Source organism: Sapajus apella, unplaced genomic scaffold, assembly GCF_009761245.1.
Source record: "Sapajus apella isolate SASKATOON/1434 unplaced genomic scaffold, GSC_monkey_1.0 scaffold1, whole genome shotgun sequence".
In the NCBI taxonomy this organism is placed as follows: domain Eukaryota; kingdom Metazoa; phylum Chordata; class Mammalia; order Primates; family Cebidae; genus Sapajus; species Sapajus apella.
The window spans coordinates 79,718,550-79,736,255 of NW_022436941.1; the positions used below are offsets into that span (position 1 = coordinate 79,718,550).

The 17,706-nt window shown below is 37.8% G+C and overlaps 1 protein-coding gene across 2 annotated transcripts in view; it reads right to left on the reverse strand.

The window, feature by feature from the left end:
* The window catches only part of RAB3C (RAB3C, member RAS oncogene family), a 269,450-nt gene that overhangs the window by 219,677 nt on the left and 32,067 nt on the right, over nucleotides 1-17,706 (reverse strand). The gene's annotated exons all lie outside the window — the stretch shown is intronic.

Below are 17,706 nucleotides of genomic sequence, written 5' to 3' on the forward strand. Positions count from 1 at the left end.
CTATGTTGCTACTTATAACTAGGTTTTCAATGTATATTTTAGAAAAGATTCATAACATATATGTGAAAACACAGTTGGTGTTATAGTATGTATATTTCCTTTAAAATACGGAATATACATATAGGGAAAAACTGGAAAGTTGTATGTCAAATAGTTACCTTTGGGTAGTAACATTTCCCATGATGTCTTTTTCTTTCTACTTTTTGTATTTGCACATTTTCCACAATGAACATATGTACTTTTAAAACACTAATAAAAGCTAATTATCTTTCTAAAAATCTACTTCAGTATTAAAATTAATTATGACTAAGCCTTGAGTGGGTAGCTCCAACTATTTTTTCTCTTTCCACCTTTCCTTTTAAAACGTTTTATCTTTTAAAGGAATATATTAATTTTGGAACTTATAGTATATCCAAAATTTAAAGAGTGGCTCTAAATTCTGTCTATTCTTCTTCAGTTAAATCTTTTTATAGGAAAATCCCAGAAAATCTTTGGAGTCATCAGGGATAAAAATTACAGATCTTTTACTGTTCCAGCACCAGAATATATCCAGATAATGAATATCTAGTCATTTAGACTGAGAGTGAGTGATAGCAGGAGAGATAAAGGGAAAGAGGAAGACAGAACAAAGGAAAAACAAGAAAAGCAGGTAAAAAAATTACAAAATACAGCTTGAATGTTCAAGCTTGTTTTGTTTTGGTTTATTTCTTGAGTTCAGGAAGCCAGATACGCTTATTAAAAGATTATTAAACTTTGGTTTTTCAAATATGACACTTTTGTAACATCAGGGGTAGTAAATTGGAAGATAATTATTAAACCATTCGAACTGAAAAGTTAAAAAAAAAAAGTTGTTCTTTGAATTAAAAAAACCAAAAAGATGATAATGCTTTCTCAACTTGCCCATTCTTTTCATGGTTATTTTCCACTAATTGTGAATTTAACAGCAACAACAAATATCCTAATCTATTATTAAATGTTTCTTTCCTATTCATGTTTCTGATTTGCATATGCTCCTTATCAAGTTTTCCAAATTTTTTATATGATGTATTGAATATGCAAAAATGTTACAAATGCATGAACTTTAAGGACGTGTATTAACGGCCTTGACATAACCAAAAGAAGGAGACTGACATTCTCATATGCCCTTCCTGTCTTTTTGGTGGTCTGTTACTGCCTTCTCATTGCAACAGTGTTCTTTGGGAACTGAAAAAGAGACAATTCCAAGGTTTATGATTCACCATTTTCAGGGTGATTTATTTTTCAGCCTGGTCTGGCACATTTTGTTTCTCTTTATTTGTTCTTTTCTAATTAGAGGAGGCTGACAAAATGATATTAACATAATTGAAAATAGACTGGAGAAAGCATTTGGTGAACATAAAGTCCAAACAATGGACTGGGATATAGGGAGTCCAATCAGAAAATTCAATAACACAAGTGCAGGCGATAAATAAGGCAAAAGGAAATAAAGGGGCAGAAAAGTAAATAAAGGGGCAAGAGCAAGGTGATGGCTAATCAGGAGGCATCCATGGTAGGACATGAGTCAAAAGACAGGATTCAGCATTCAAGTTATGGTGGATACTTGACCAGAACGCAAACTGAATAGGGAGATCAGCATTCAGGGCAGGAATGTAGTTTCTAAAAGGACTAGGATGCTAGGGAAGGACATTTGGACAGTAACCCATCTACTAGAGAGCTGGGATAGAAGAAGGAGGAAATCAATTTCTAGGAAATTGGGATACCAGGAAGACCAGACAGAAGATCTATTTGAATCTGAGCAGGTGAACAAGTATGTTTTGATTTTATATATTCTCTTCATCTAAGATGGATTAGTTTTCAAGCTGGGGTGGAGCCAAAACAATAAATACAGTAATTATTTCAGCCTCCTCAAGTTTGCAGGCTTGAGCGCAATGAGTCAAACAGGTAATTAATGTAATACTATATTCTCTTTGGCCCATGCTTTAATGTACTTAATTTGATTGCATTTTATTTTTAATATACTCAGTGATTTTCAATTGTCTTCTTTACTTCTCAAATGCAGGTATAAATTAGTAGCCAGAATTAAATAACATGTTAACACAAATTTTGCCCGTGTCTCATTCTATTACCAAACACCATGCATTGTCCACCATCTAGTGAACTCTTCCCACCTGAGAACCTTATTCGCTATATTATGATCATGGACTGCCTTCTCAAACTGTCACAGAACGGTATTTATTTTCCTTTCTGTGTCAGAAAAGAAAACAAATGCTCAGGGGACAACTGTTCTAGAGGTAAAGTATCCTCTGTGCTTAGAGCACAGCCTCTGGGGCTAGAGGAGGAAGAAAGAATCCAAGGATGTACAAACCCTGGTCCTGACAGGCACTGGCACTAGCCAAGTCCGAGGAGGTTTCTAAGTCCAGATGCAATTAGTCTGATTTTAATTCCCAGGATGACAATTCTGTCTGGCTAAAAAAAAAATCTGTAGAAATCATTCCTGTAAGCTCAGGGAACTATTGTGTGTGCCAAATGACACCACTTTAATTTAAAAAGGGGTTTTTGGAGGCAGGAGCCTTTATAAGTCACCAATTCACTGCTCTGCTTTCTTTAAGCCATTGAACCCAGATTAAAACGCATTCCTTTGGAAAGCTCCCATTAAGAATGGACAGCAACTTCCCCATATAACTTCCCATATTTGACAAAACAAAACAGACTTCCTTATGTATTTGATCTTAAACTTTTCATTTGCCATTTTAGCACATCTCTTCCTACCGTAAAGATAAACGGGAGGAACTGATAACCTTTATATACAGATGGGTATTCCAGTGTGGTGACACTGGACATGTGATAGCTTTGATGACTTATCTCTTCAACTCACCACTAAACACTGGACAGATAATATTCTTGTCACTTCTTTGAGTGTTTTTGCATCAATCATCCACCTTACTGTGGCACCTTTACATAATTGAATGCAATAATGCTCTTATACAAAAAAGTGTTGCTCTTTTGTATATATTATCTCACATTCTGTCTTTTCCTCACTATCTCTATCAGCTTTATTTTAGTCCAATTGTAAGTCTTCATCCTGAATGACTATTTCTTCTGCAAAGAGGATCAACAACCTCCAATATATTTTTACTACACTGCCTCAGCTTTTCTCCCCCACTGACTTGGGAACTGACTTAGACCCAGGTTCTGTGGGGCCTGAAGTTTATAATATTTGAGAGGCATCTTGCAGAACTTTCAGTTTTTCTCAAGAAGAGAGTCAGAGAGGTGTGACCTGAGGTGGTTATGGTGGGGCACTCTGATTTAGTGGTTTTATATTAACAGGGAAAAGTTTCAAAATGGCAAAGCACAACGTTCTGAGACAGGATGTTGAATTTTTTTTTCAATCTTTTTTTTTAGACCTTAGCTTGGTCTAAGCTATAAATAATAACAAGAACTAATACTTCTTGAGTCTTACCATTTATGAGGTTGTCTGTTAAATGAAAAACACGTTTTAACCTGATTATTCCTCATAACCATAGTATGAGGGAGATAATCTAATACACCCATTATATGGGTAAACAAACTGGAGTTGAGAGAAGTTAGGAAGCCTCTAGAATGGAGCCGATTCAGGATTTGAACCCAGACAGTTTGACATCAAGGCCTGTGCTCCTAACCAGAATGCTACAGTTGCTTCTGGGAAACAGAGTTCTCCCAAATGATCTTATTTCCCTGTATAATATTTCCTTAAACTTTTCAATGGTGTGAATAAATATCCCTCAACTTGAACTCCTGAAATAATGGGATAGAAGAATGGTGGTGATTGTAAGAACTAAAAATACCTAATAAGATTTGGGAGTACAAACGAAAAAATTTAACAATTAAATATGTATAGGGTAAATGAGCATGACCATAACTCTGTTAGATATGACTATTCTCACTCATGAATTCAGTATGTGCTGACATCTCCAGTGGGCCAGTAATGCTAGATGCTGAGACTCCTGAATTAAACGATGTCTAGTCCATAACCCATAGGAGCTCATAACTTAGTGGAAGAGTCAGATAAGAAAAATCAAAATCTGAATGATAGATTATTCATATATCTGTTAATAATATGACTTTTATTCAGATATTGAAAGTTTTAACTCTTGCTCTCATCTCGACTTTTTTCTCTTCTCTATCTGGAAAGAATGTCCATGTTAAATGTTTTTCTTGGCACTATTTACTATTGAATCTGTATCACACAAATACACAAGTTATATTAGAGTTACGGCAGATTCTCTGTGGGCTAAATGTCTTTAAGTTTGTGCCTCCCCCTCCACTTTCCTTCCTATTGTCTAGTTTTAAGAGACCTCATGGGCTCTTTCCATAAGATCTGCCATCTCCAAGGGGGCTTACCCCATGGATGGAGTCTGCCAGAGATATGTCTGTATGTTCTTCTGCCCTTGTTCTAAAAGACATTGTAGAGCAATCGTTTTCCAGGATGAGCCCTTCCTGCCTTCCTCTAGGTAAAGGGTTGGGAGGTGGAAGAAAAGAAATAGAAGGCTTCCAAGCCTGCTGAAAACAGGTTAGTTCCCTCTAGTCATTGGAATTTTCTATATCCCTTCCTTTAAAGACATGACTCCATGACATAAAAAAAATTTGAAAATCACTGTGGGAAATGCCAAAAAGCTTAAGGAGACAAACCTGTCTTTAGTTGAGATGGAGATAGTACTATAACCTCCCCATTTTGCTTCATGTCCAGTTCAAAGACTAGAAAACTGAGATGAAGCCAAATGGTGAGAAAATGCTTCTAAACTTCAATATCTAAGAATGTAGTGAGTAGGAGGAAAAAGAATTCAAAGCAAAGTTAGCAACCAGACAGAAGTGGGATTGTACTCGGTCATGGAGAGAGGGAAGGAATGATGATAGGCTGGTAGGGAAAGAAGAGAAAACGGTAAAGGAGCAAGTAGAACGATTGCCAAATAGAGTATGTCAGAGGCTCTTAAGCTTTGAAGCTATTTTCCCAGGCACATACACCCTCTGACCACAGCCACTCTAAAGAATAGGCCTCCAGCCTGCCGCCATATTTGGGCCAATCTAAGACTGTTCTCTGGCTCTAGAAAACAGAATAAGGTCTGAGAAGAGGACCTTAGTCTGCCCCTTCCCCAATCCATCCTCAATGTTTATACACTAAAGTAGACCTCCCTTCAGCCCTCCATGAACAGACACAATATGATAGCATGAACTGTTCCTCAGAATGGCAGTTATCACCTGGGAAATTTACTGGAAATTCACATCCCCTGATTCTGTTTACAGAGAGATTTTAATTCAGTAGGCTTGAAATGAGATTCAAAATCTACAGTTTTAACACATTCCCCAAATGATTCTGACACGGGACTGACTCTGAGACCACATTTTGTAGGGACCATGGTTTCTATGTTAAAATTATTGACTAGACACTCCTCTGGGAGACAGTGGTGCTGATAAAACCCAGTGTAAAAAAACTGTTCACCCAGGCTTCTAGTTTCTACAGCCTTCTTTGTCTGGTTGCTTTCATATGTGAATCTCTCATCTCTCTCATATGCTGAGATCAGACCATCCGCAAACTTGAGTGCCTCCCAACTGTAGAATCACTTTCATGTGTCATCAAGGCCAGGCTGAAAGGTCTCAGCAGATCTGTATTTTCACTAGTCTCTGAGTAAGAAGCCTCTCTCCTTTAATCTCTGCTTTCAGCCTTTCTGTCATTACAAAACTCAATTTAGAATTTCATTCTCAAAACCACATATACAGACCTTGCTACAACATTTGCAGAAGCTAGCCATACAGCAAAGTAAGAAAAATGCTTTCAATTCTCACTCTTTTATCATATTTCCAATTGACAATAAATTAGTGACAAATTAAGTGGTTGAGATAAAATATTCTGAGTTTTGTCTTAACCTGAAGATTAATTCCTTTGCAAAATTTGAAGAGAGGAAAAAAAACCCCAAAAAACAAAACTATTATGCTTTTTCCTTTCTTAAAGTAGGAGGACAGATCAACTGTTTAATTAAAATGAAATAATTTATATCAGCTCATTTCTCCCTCTCAATTACCGTAGAGTGTCAATAATTTGCCTTGTGAGTCCAAATCAGCCTTCACACAGGGACTCTAATTTCAAGAGTCTAGGGAAGATGACCCACCATTCAACTTGTTGCTGAAAGCTCATTCACTCCTTTGCTTCACAAACTACTATTCTAAAATCTAAATACCATTAAATGTTTGAGACATTAGCCTATCAGTCATGCATAACTTCATGCAACTGAATATTTAGCTTCTGATAAACTTTGAAAGACTCAGATTTCAGAATCCAGGAGCTTGTTTTCACCAGCTGTGCTCCCTTTTTCAGAATTTGGCCAGAAAACCCAGTGGCTTCTCCACTCAGTTGCCCCGTTTGTAAACCAAATGGAGGATGGAGGAAGGAGGATTCATCATATTCGTCCCCTGCCTCCTTTCTCAGAACTGGGGAGACTGTTGCTCCAGTGAGCCAGATTTGAGCAGTGAAGTGGGATCATGGGACCTATTTTCCAGTCCTTTACACTTGCTGTTGCCATACTGTTGAAAATAGCTGGTATAAAGGGTGTGTGTTTGTGTTTTTATTTATTCATTCTTTCACTCACACTGCTGAAAAATAAAAACTTCTTTCTGGTTTAGTCTGCCTTTGCAAGACCCTCACTCTTTGTCCTAAGCCTCAGACCTGGCTTCCATAGAAGCCACCTATTGTCAGAAGATCTGCTGCCTTTAATCTGCCAGCATATGGGAGTTTTCCAATCATTTACAACAGCAAGGCCTCTTTATAAAGATGGAGCTGCATAAAGAAGTTCCCCTTGTGATATATGCCAACATTGCTGTAATCTTCTGCTAATATTATTAATGATTTATATGAGTGCCTTCTATTGTCTAGAGCAGTGGTACTGAAAATGTGGTCTGTAGGTTCCTAAAGTCTTTAAGAGGGTCTCTGAATTGAAAACTACTCTCACAATAATACTAAGTTTTTATTTGCCTTTTTCATTGTTGTTCTCCAATGAGTGTACAGTGGAGTTTTCCAGAGGTTACCTGACGTGTGATACAGCAACAGGTTGAATAAGAAAGCAGATATGAAAAATCACCTGCCCTTTATTAAGCCAGATATAATGAGATTTTTTTAAAATGCCACTCTTCTCACTAATTTTATTGTCTTTCAAAATATAGTCATTTTTCATTAAAATATGTTCTTTATGTGTACATACAATGGGCTTATTATTTTAAAATAAAAATATTTTTATGTTCTTCATTTTAATTTATAATACATTAAATATCAATAGATATAACCCACATACAAACAAGGTCATTGGTGACCTCAATAATTTTTAAGGGTGAAATGATTTCAAAAAATATAAGAACACCATAAGAGGCACATTACACACATTAGGTTATTCCTTAAAACAGCCCTGCAAACCAAATATATTTTGCCTACAAGAAAAACATTATCCTCATGTTATAGAAAATGAAAACCAATGCATTACAGAGTTTAATAATTTGCCTGGAGCCAAACTATCAGACACTCAAAACCCTTTATTTTTCTTGTGCTATCTCTCTTGCTGCTCTTATTAAAGTTGGTTCTGAGTTAGGTGTATTTATGAGACTGAATGTACAAATGGACAACACCCAGATCATATGTAAAAACAGAACTTTGACCCACAACCTGTAGCAGCCTTCCCAGGAAACCAACTTCCTTATCTACAATAAACACCAGGAGGGCCAGTCTGTTAGAAGTCAGACTTGTGGGAAGCCACACTGCTCTAATTCGTGACAATCCTGGAGGCTTAGCAAACATTTTTGTAATAATTTTCTAAAAGGGCCAGGACTTGATTAATAACTGACAGCTTCCCTAATTTTTGTTCCTGCTTCCAATTTAGGATCAAAGAAAGCCGAATATGTACCCCAAGCCAATCACATGGGATACCCCACTTTTTGTTAGCATGCCTACAGCTTCCCCATGCTAATAGCCTCCAACCAGGGCATACCTGAAGGCTCCCCTTATTTTCCAGTATAAAGCTTTCCCTCTCCTCTCCTTGCCTTTGAGTATCTGCCAAAATGCAAGTTTTGTAAAATCCAAAAATTTTGTAAAATCATTAAACTCTCCTAAATTATCCTCTGTTTCTCCCCAAAACCTTGTCTCATACTTTACCTATTTGAACTCTTTTTTATGTCTCTTTTGTACTTTTCTATTGTTTATCTGCTATTGTTTTTCACACAATCCTCTGTAAACATTTTTAAATTGCTTTAGTTGTTTCCAGAGATTGTAAAACAAGATGGAGTCCTTGCTTTCCCTCTCTTCATATGCATCAGCACATTCGGCAAAGTGATATGTATCAAGTGATGCTCCTATTTGCTCTCTTATCTCGCTGTTTACTGCCACCGTGGCAATGTTCAGGACCAGCAAAATTAGTGTTCAGAGAGCAAAAGCAGAAGGAAAAAGAAGAATTTTCCTACTACTGAAAATAAGTACTATCCAACTAGGAAAACGCTGTACTTTTTTCTTAAGTCTGACTTGAAAAATAAATATGGAGTAATTAAATGCTTAATTTGCACCGAATTTAAGCTGTGTTTAATGCCAGAACAGCTGGCCAGTTCAGTTTAACTTAAATGAACCGATAGAAAATAACAACAGGTGACCTGGTGGCATGGGCACAGCTCACATCTTAGTCCAGGAGCTGCTGACATCACTAGGCAATATCATATCCCAGTAGGTGAATAACAGCTCTCTGTGGATCCAATGATTTATAATTGTTTTGTTCTAGGGCAGGACATCAATTTTGTGAGGATTTAATAAACAAGCAGTATGGGTTTGCCTTTCCTGTACAGCTAATGACTCTATTTAAATGCACAGATGGCTCCAAAACACCAGGAAACACCTCAACAACATAGCTCACTGCACTTGGGCATATTAAAATTTACCAGTGGTTGGTGAGAGGAATCCAGGTGCCCAGAAGATATGTCATCTTGTCAATATGCTTGTATATATCATTACTTCAGGACACCAAAATTAAAGTTCTTCATATAAATACCTGCCTGCAAACTGGCAATTTATGGACCAGAAAGAGTCTACTTGCTGTTGCAGAAAGTATGGAGGGTTTGGCCCATAAAATAAAGGCTGTTCAGGGAAATAATAATGATTTGTTTCTTGAGTACTTATTATATGCCTAGTATTGTGCGAAGAACTTTGTACATATCATTTTATTTCATCTTTACAATAAAACTGTAAGCAAAGTAGTATTATTGTCCCCACTTTACAGATGAAAACACTGGCATGGAGAAGTTAATTAGCTTGCCCAAGGTCATAGTATCCATAAATCTGATAGCCATAATATGAACTCAGACAGCCTGGCTTTGGAGCCCATTGTTGGTCACAAAACCACTATGTGATATTTTTGTCTTATGGGAATTTAGAACCAAGTACGTCTAGAATAGTTCTAATATAAAAGTACCACCAGTGTGTTCAGGCAGGTTAAACATTTTGGTGGTAAGTATATGAAGATTACAATATAGTGCAAAGGGAGGCTTCTGTGAGATCAGATTGGATCTCCCCAATGCCCTTACTACAAAGCTCATGCATACTAATTTAAAAGATCCTCATACCTACACATCGAGCCACTTTCCTCTCAACTTGGCTAAAAAAAGCATCATCAAAGTAAAAAAATTAGAATGGGAAAGGAAAGCAGCTAGAAGCATGAAGAGGGGCAATCTGACACTGAAGAAAGAAAACATATTAAGTAGAACTAAGTATACAGAAAACATGATCAGATACTGATAATCCTGAGCATCACGTTGGCTTATCTTTTGTATTCTTTTTCTCCTATAATAAACAAATGTGCAGCACATATTAGAAGAAATGTCATTACAAGATTTAATTTGTTTAAAGTTCTCACAATTTGAAGATTTACTTATCTGAAATTTCAGTTATACAGAATTGCTGTTCTCCGCTACCAAAACTATGCTATTCCAATTTTTTTTTTTTTTTTTGAGACAGAGTCTTGCTCTTTTGCCCAAGCTGGAGTGCAATGGCACAATCTCAGCTCACTGCAACCTCTGCCTCCCAGGTTCAAGTGATTCTCCTGCCTCAGCCTTCTAAGTAGCTGGGATCGCAGGCGTGAACCACCATGCCCGGCTAATTTTTGTATTTTTAGTAGAGACGGGGTTTCTTCATGTTGGCCAGGTTGGTCTCGAACTCTTGACCTCATAATTTGCCTGCCTGAGCCTCCCAAAATTCCGGGATTACAGGCATGAGCCACTGCGTCTGCCCAGTATTCCAATTTTTAGGTTTGAGAGCTGCTTAGCAGTCTTGGGATAGAAGTTCTGTAGGAATTGGGCTGACTAGGGGATCATGAAAGAGATCGATCTGGATGGAATATAATGTCATGATTTGTCCATTTGTACCTTATATATTCCTGGAAAAACTTTTTCCTCCATTGATTGTTGGCTACCTTTTGATTTATTATTTTAATCAGTTCTAAGGTTTGAAGTCACTCTATAGGCAGTAGAAAGAGTTATGTGACCAGTGGGGAATTATTTAAACTCTCTGAGTCTTGGCTTCCTCATATCTTTATAAAGAGCAATATTAATACCAACATTTCAAGGTTATAAATAAAATTTCGAGCATTACAAATAAAATATGCACAGTGGCTGGTCGAGAACAATTACTCAAAAGTTGTAACTATAGAGAAAGAGTGCAGCAGAATGGATTAAGAGAAAAAGCTCCAAAGCTAGGTGGTCCACACTCAAGAAACTAGCCATTTCTTGTCTATGTGACCCTGTGCAAGGTATTTACACACTCTGTGCCTCAGTTTACTCATCTGTAAACTGAAGACAAGAATAGCATCTATCTCCCAGGGGCTTTGTGAGGATTAGTTAACTTACTACCTACAAAGTTCACACAGCTGTTCCTGGCATATTAGGGATCACTGAATGCCAGTTTGGGTTTGTTTGTCTTTTTTCAATTGAGTGGATCCTTTTCATTTCACAGATGAGATAACTGCTTCCCTGAAAAGTGAAGTCATTTGTCCCAAGGTTACACACAGAGGTCTCAAATCCAGTCTCCTGCCCTGATGCCTCCCGTTTATCCCACTGTCTTGACACACCTTTGCCTGCATGTCCACTGTGCACTGCTCTTTGGTATTAGCTGTCAATGTGTCCCATCTCCCACATGTGTCTTTGACACACAGGTAAATTTTCCACAAAAGTAGAGGTGGATTTCCAGGAAGCTGATTAAAGATTAGGCTTTGGGTACCTTCCAAGTGGGCTTTAGCAATATGTTTGTGTGGTCACCTGCTTTCTGTCACCACTTCATAAGGAAGACATTTGTGTATCTTTTTCCTTAAAGAGGACTGGCAAACTGTAAAAGCTTCAAGTCCCAACAGTATCAATCCACCTCTGCTCAAATAGGGGCAAAATGGGCAGAAAATCAGGCTCTGTTAGCTCAGTTAGTATCTTGTATAAACCTGTATCGATCACCTAAAACAGGCTTCCCCTTCCCATTGTTATTTTTCATTTATCAGAGTGCTCTGCTTAGTTCTCCACGGCACTTATCACAGTCTGTATTTCTTGTGCATATTTACTTTTAGTCCTTAATTCCTCCGTGGTATCCGGCACATAGTAAAAACTTGTAAATACTAAGTGATTGAGTGAGTGAATGAATGAATGAACAAATGATTCTGTTTCATTTGTCAGTTCTCAGCTCAGATACAGATACACCCAGAAAACCTTCCAGGGTCCCCAGGACCATGTTGGGTATCTTCCCTGCGTGTGCTGTGCTCAGGCCTTTTGGGCCGTTTACAGCAGCAGTGGAATTCCACCTCCTATGGCTCCTGATGGCAGACCCTCGGCATGCTCTACCATTACATGTCCAATGCCCAGCACAGTGCCTGGCACATAGTAGGCACCAACAAGTACTGGATTCAAATACATTCCTTGAGTATAAAAGTCTGAATGTTGTTATACTGTTTATGGAAAAGAAGAAAACTAAATGCATTGAGTGCCTGTTTTGTGCCCAGTATTGAACTAAGTATAAGTATGTACAGTAGCAAATACTTAACAGCTCAGGGGTAGGGGTTATGTTTCTTCACTTCACAAATGAGGAAATGGAAGCACAGAGAAGTCAGGGCTTGAGGTCACACCCTAGAGGGAATCAGGCACAGCATTTGAACGGTGGGTCACCAGACTCCAAAATCCCTGCTCAAGTCACTAGGCCACTTTACCCATTGGCAGAACAGTTACTGATCCACAGGTCGATCTTTTCTTCTATGTTTGTTTTCCTACTTCCCACGAAGCTGGTGAGCTCTATTAAGCCAGGAACAAAGTCTGTAGCATCCTTTGTATTTTGTCAATGCTGGCTGAGAAGAGTGGTTAAACACAGTGGGATGCGGGAGCTGCTGCGTTCAGCTGCCTGACAGAGTGAATGTTTTCAGGCATCTTGACATTTCAGACACAGTATCAGCTTCCTCTCAGGAGTAAAACTAAATCCTGCCTTTCTCAATATCTCAGGAAAAGCAGATGCTAAGTTAGAAGAAATGTGATGGGGTAAAAGAGCATACAAATGACAGCACCAAGAATGGTCTTGGCAGCTGTCACTGGCTTGGGTAGTTTTCTTAAGAAGCTCGCCTGGGCAGAAAGTGTTGTTCCCTTATAAAGAGACCAGAGGACCTAAATGTCATCCTGGCATCAGTGGGCAGGGTGACTAGGCTACCTGAGCACCAAATGCAAAGACTATAGGCAGAAATATTTCCTTGTAGGTATTTACACCATTTTACTTAGACTCTTTCTTTCACACCCTTTTCTTTATGTGCACATTTTCCATCGGCCGAAACAGCACTCCAGAAATGTGCAGGAAGAAGTTAGCTGAATGTGTTCCAGTTCCACCTTCTGTGCATATCTATGTGTTTTAAACACAAAACAGATAATGCACACGGTGCTTATGCTGCCAGATAGTAAGTTCTAAGCACAACTGATTCTTTTCTGTTCACTTTAAATAATATCTTGGACAGGTCACAAAAAACTACTGAAAGATACTGAGTAATTATATAGCATGGAAAAAGTACTTGCTATGAATTAAAATATGTGGAATTTGATATCAGATCTGAAAATTCTGACAAATCACTTGGCCTCCCTGGATCTCTTCTACCATGTAGTCAAGCACATGGGCTTTGGACTCAGTGCCCAGGTTGGAATCCTGCTTGTGACTACAACCTTGGACAAATCACATTGTCTTTCTGGTTTTCTGTTTCCTTGCTGTAAAAGAGGGCTAATAATACCACCTTTATTTGGTTGTTGCAAAAAATAAATTTTAAAACTCATAGAAACGTAAAGTGCTTACGTTATGGGGCAGCACTGGGCTTGATAAATGTTGCTATTATGAATAGTATCATCAAATGAAGAGGTTGAGCCAGAAAATCTGTCAGATCCTTTCCTGGCTCGATGTGCTAGGTCTCCAAATCCTGAGACCCAAAAATGTACCAATCCTGTAGTGAGAGAGTTGGGAATCACAGCATTCGTCAGAGTGAAATGAGTGACAGAGACTGCCCCTGGGGCTCCAATAACTTTCCCTCTGTATTAACCATGTCTTTTATTTTTATATGTTTTATTTTTTTGTATTCTGATTCTTTGACATTTGGGGCCTCACTGAGTCTGGAGGGACTGCCCCTCCCAAGATTAGCCAGTTTCCAGAGATAGTAAACAACTCACTGGAGCACTCTTTCCAAAGGCAAGCCAACCAATCCAGAGCACACACTGCCAACCACCTCCATTACTCAGCTTTCACAAGCTGGGCCACTATCCATCTGTCCTAATCACCCAGGACCAATTCAGTGCCAGGCAACTGGGGGATCGCCCCTGTGTCCCAGAGCCCAGAAATTATTCAAACTAGCTAATCCATGACCTGCTTCCTCTGACTCTCCCATTCTTTCCTCTTTCCACAGAGATGTGTAACACATTCAGGAAGTATAAATGTGTCTATATTACCTGTTAAAATGCTTTATTTGAATGTGGACTATTGCAAATCTACTAATCCAGTTTGAAGAATCAGAAAATTCCTATGCAACACATGACAAGAAAGCAAAGCATTAAGTAGAAAACAAGAAGAGCTTTCCCACTCAAGCTCTTCCTTCCTGACATAGTAAAAATGTCACTTGAGGCTAGGCATGGTGGCTCAAGCCTGTAATCCCAGCACTTTGGGAAGCCAAGGTGGGTGGATCACTTGAGGTCGGCAGTTTGAGACCAACCTGGCCAACATGGTGAAACCCCATTTCTCCTAAAAATACCAAAATTAACCAGTGTGGTGGCACACACCTGTATTCCCAGCTACTTGGGAGACTGAGGCAGGAGAATCACTTGAACCTGGGGGGCGGAGGTTGCAGTGAGCTGATATTGTGCCACTGCACTCCAGCCTAGGGGACAAAATGAGACTTCTTCTCAAAAAATAAAAATAACAATGAAAATAAAAATGCTACTTGAAACCTGATCTCAAGTTTGATTTTTCTATAGCCGGAGGATTCCACTGACAACCAGGTTGAGATTTATCACAATTTTTGCCAAACAACACTTACCTTGAGAAGAAGTATAATGTCGTAGGAATCAGACTAACCCAGCTAGCAGGAAACCTGGATTTTAGGCTCTGCTCTGGCACTAACTGTAAGGTAAAGTCAAATCACTTAGCATCTCTATATCTTGGGTTCCTAACTTGGAAACAGTTCTATTTGGGGGCAGTTTAAAATGAATAAAGTGATCCAAGTTAAATCAATGTCTGAAACCTGTCTTGGTAGAGAAAATGTTATAACTATTAATCCACGATGGTTTCGATACTATGAAACCATTTTGCTTCATTTCTTTGAGATATATAATAGGCTAAGATGATGTGGAACTTAATGAATTAGATACGCATAACATAAATGCATAAAAATACTGTAAATTGGGAAGAGCAGTTCACTACTTGGTTATTAAAGTACAATGAGATGGCAAGCCATCAGTGCTAAATATATTTCCAAATAAGTGATCTGTGAGAGTTGTTAAACAATCATAACTACCTGCAACTAAATATTTTCCAGCACACTTACATTACAGCGTAATACCAGGATCCCTAAAATTATCATAGGAATGCCTATACTTAAGCATACCACTGTTGCTCCTCCTTGTATCTTCTCCTGCATGCCTCAAATTTGAACACTTTCAAAAACATTTTCAACATCCCAGATGTGTCCTCAAGTTTGCCATCGTCAAAAAAAAAAAAAAAGAAAGAAACCACCACCACCAAATTCAGGGAGACTCTTAATTAGAGCAGTGTTAGAATGTGAGAATGTGATAGATCTAGCCTGGAATCCCCTTGTAGCCATTCACCGTGTGCAGCCCTGACCAAGCTATTTAACTTATGTAAATGTCCTATGTTCAGATTTCTCAGGTAAAACAGGATAGCAATAAATACAAAGTTGGGTTGTGAGAATTAGAGATAAGGCATAGATAAGGCCTAGCATATGGTATATATTCAGTAAATGCTAGCTATGCTTATTTTTATAAAATTTGTTATTTGCTTGTAGAAATACATAATTATCCAATGAGTATTAATTTCCCTTTATAACTATACTACAAGTTCAATAAGCACAAAATCTTTGTATTGTGCTTCTTTTAAATGTTTCACAACCTAATAACCCACAGTAGTATATATGATAGTATACAGTATTGTATACACTATTGTAAAACCAATTTTCACACTCCTAGAATCAGATGTGCCTTAAGAGCACATAAAGAACACATGTACCTAAAGAGGAAGAAATTGGATTATGTTTTAATTGCAACAGTATTAATGGCCATTAATCTACTATTGTGACTGACCATGGGGGGAAAAGTGAAGGATTCCCAAGTGGCTGAACCCTGACAGGAGTGTGGGTGACTGCAGAGCAGGAGAACGGAGGCCCTAGAATGAGGTCCCAGGCCTGACTGTCTATAGACTTAAAGGGTTTTTTGTTTTTTGTTTTTTAAAGAAACTGGCAGATTTTGGAAGATTAGAGACAAATCTGGAGAGAATGATATTTCAGAGACATTTTGAACTTAGGAAACGGAGAAGCGTGAGGCAGTATTAGAGTAGAAGCAGCTCAGGAATCTGAGCTTTGGTTGGCTCAGAGAAGAGCTACATTCATCCAGAAGTGAGATACAGACAGAAATGACTTATTTCAATGCCCCCAAAAAGGTGAGTGAATTAGCACTGGCCTGGGTACCAGCACTGAATGTTTTAAGGAAAGGATTTTTAAGTGCGAAAAATAATTTATATTATTTGAAATACATATGATTTACATTAAAGATATATCATTTTGTACCTCAAACAAAGAATTTCTGTCAAAGACCTACACTGAAAATTTGCTAGAAATTACAAGACTGCCTTAACACATCATGTTGATGTTTTATGTAAATGATTCTAACAACTATTTTTATTTATCTCTACGACAGAAAGAATAGGGGAAAAAGTGGAGCTATCAACCAGAGGAATGATTGTTCTTTCATATTAGCAAAAAGAACATTGTCATGGAGTTAAGGGATGTATAGTTTCCAAATTAATTTAATTTTCCATTCACCAAACCCCTGAGAATTAAGGGACCTTTCTTAAAATTTAATATGAAATGTATCATATAACAATTGGGTTGCCTACAGTTCAAAAGGAAAAGAATGAATCCGGACACAGACATGAAGCAATGGACAAAGCTTTTTCAGCCATACAGAGGAGTGTGTGACTGGTATCTACACTAATTGAGGTCAAGTTCCTGAAGAGTCACACTCCCAATAAAAATGACTTTGGGCAATGATGGAGCAGGGAATATGCTCAACCTAAGGCCTACTTGTACAAGTTCTTATGTGAATTATAATTAGATTTGAAAGACTCCAGAGTTAGAATAAGTAAAACAGTAACGGCCTATTGAGGCTATCTAAGAAGGTACCTGTCTCTGTATATACCTACATCTTTAAATTTTATTTTAAATTTCTACTTTAATAAAACCTTTAGGATATTTGAAGGTCATTCAGTTTATATAGATTTTTAAATAAGTTTATGTTTTCTTTTTTTTAAAAGTTAAAATTATCTACTCTGGGATTGTTTCTGTTTGCTGTTTGTTGTTTGTTTTCAGCTTTCCATATTTATGAATGGAGGCTGACTGTCAGCCCTACAGATCGATCTTGGTACCAGCACCAAATGGTAGTAGCTGCTGCAATGTCTCCGAAGAAGGTAGAAAACACCTCTTGGGAAATGCCTGATTACAGATCAAATCAATTTGAGTGGCAGAGGTATAAAGGAATTTTAAAAAAAGGTACCAGAACTTACTGTAGAAACATTCTGCCTATGTACATATTATGATGTCAATAAATATTTACTACATCAGTCTTTTTTCATGTAACCATTTTTTTAATTGGTTGCTTCATCTTTTATATTACCTTGGACCTGCTATCTACATATATTTTCCTCTGTTTTTTGCTCACTGGTCTCCTAAATTTAACCCACCAGTTTGGCTACCTCTGATCTTCTTCTGTAGGTAAGGAGAGGCAAACAGGTAGCCAAATGGTCTCAAAACTTCAGGGGAACTTACTATTTTGGGAAGACTGTTTTAAATAAAATAAATGAAATAAATATTTCATTTCATTTGTTTTGTTTGCATATATAAGCATGGCTCTTAGAGTTGAAAACGTTTGCACAGTATAAACAGACCATCTTTGATA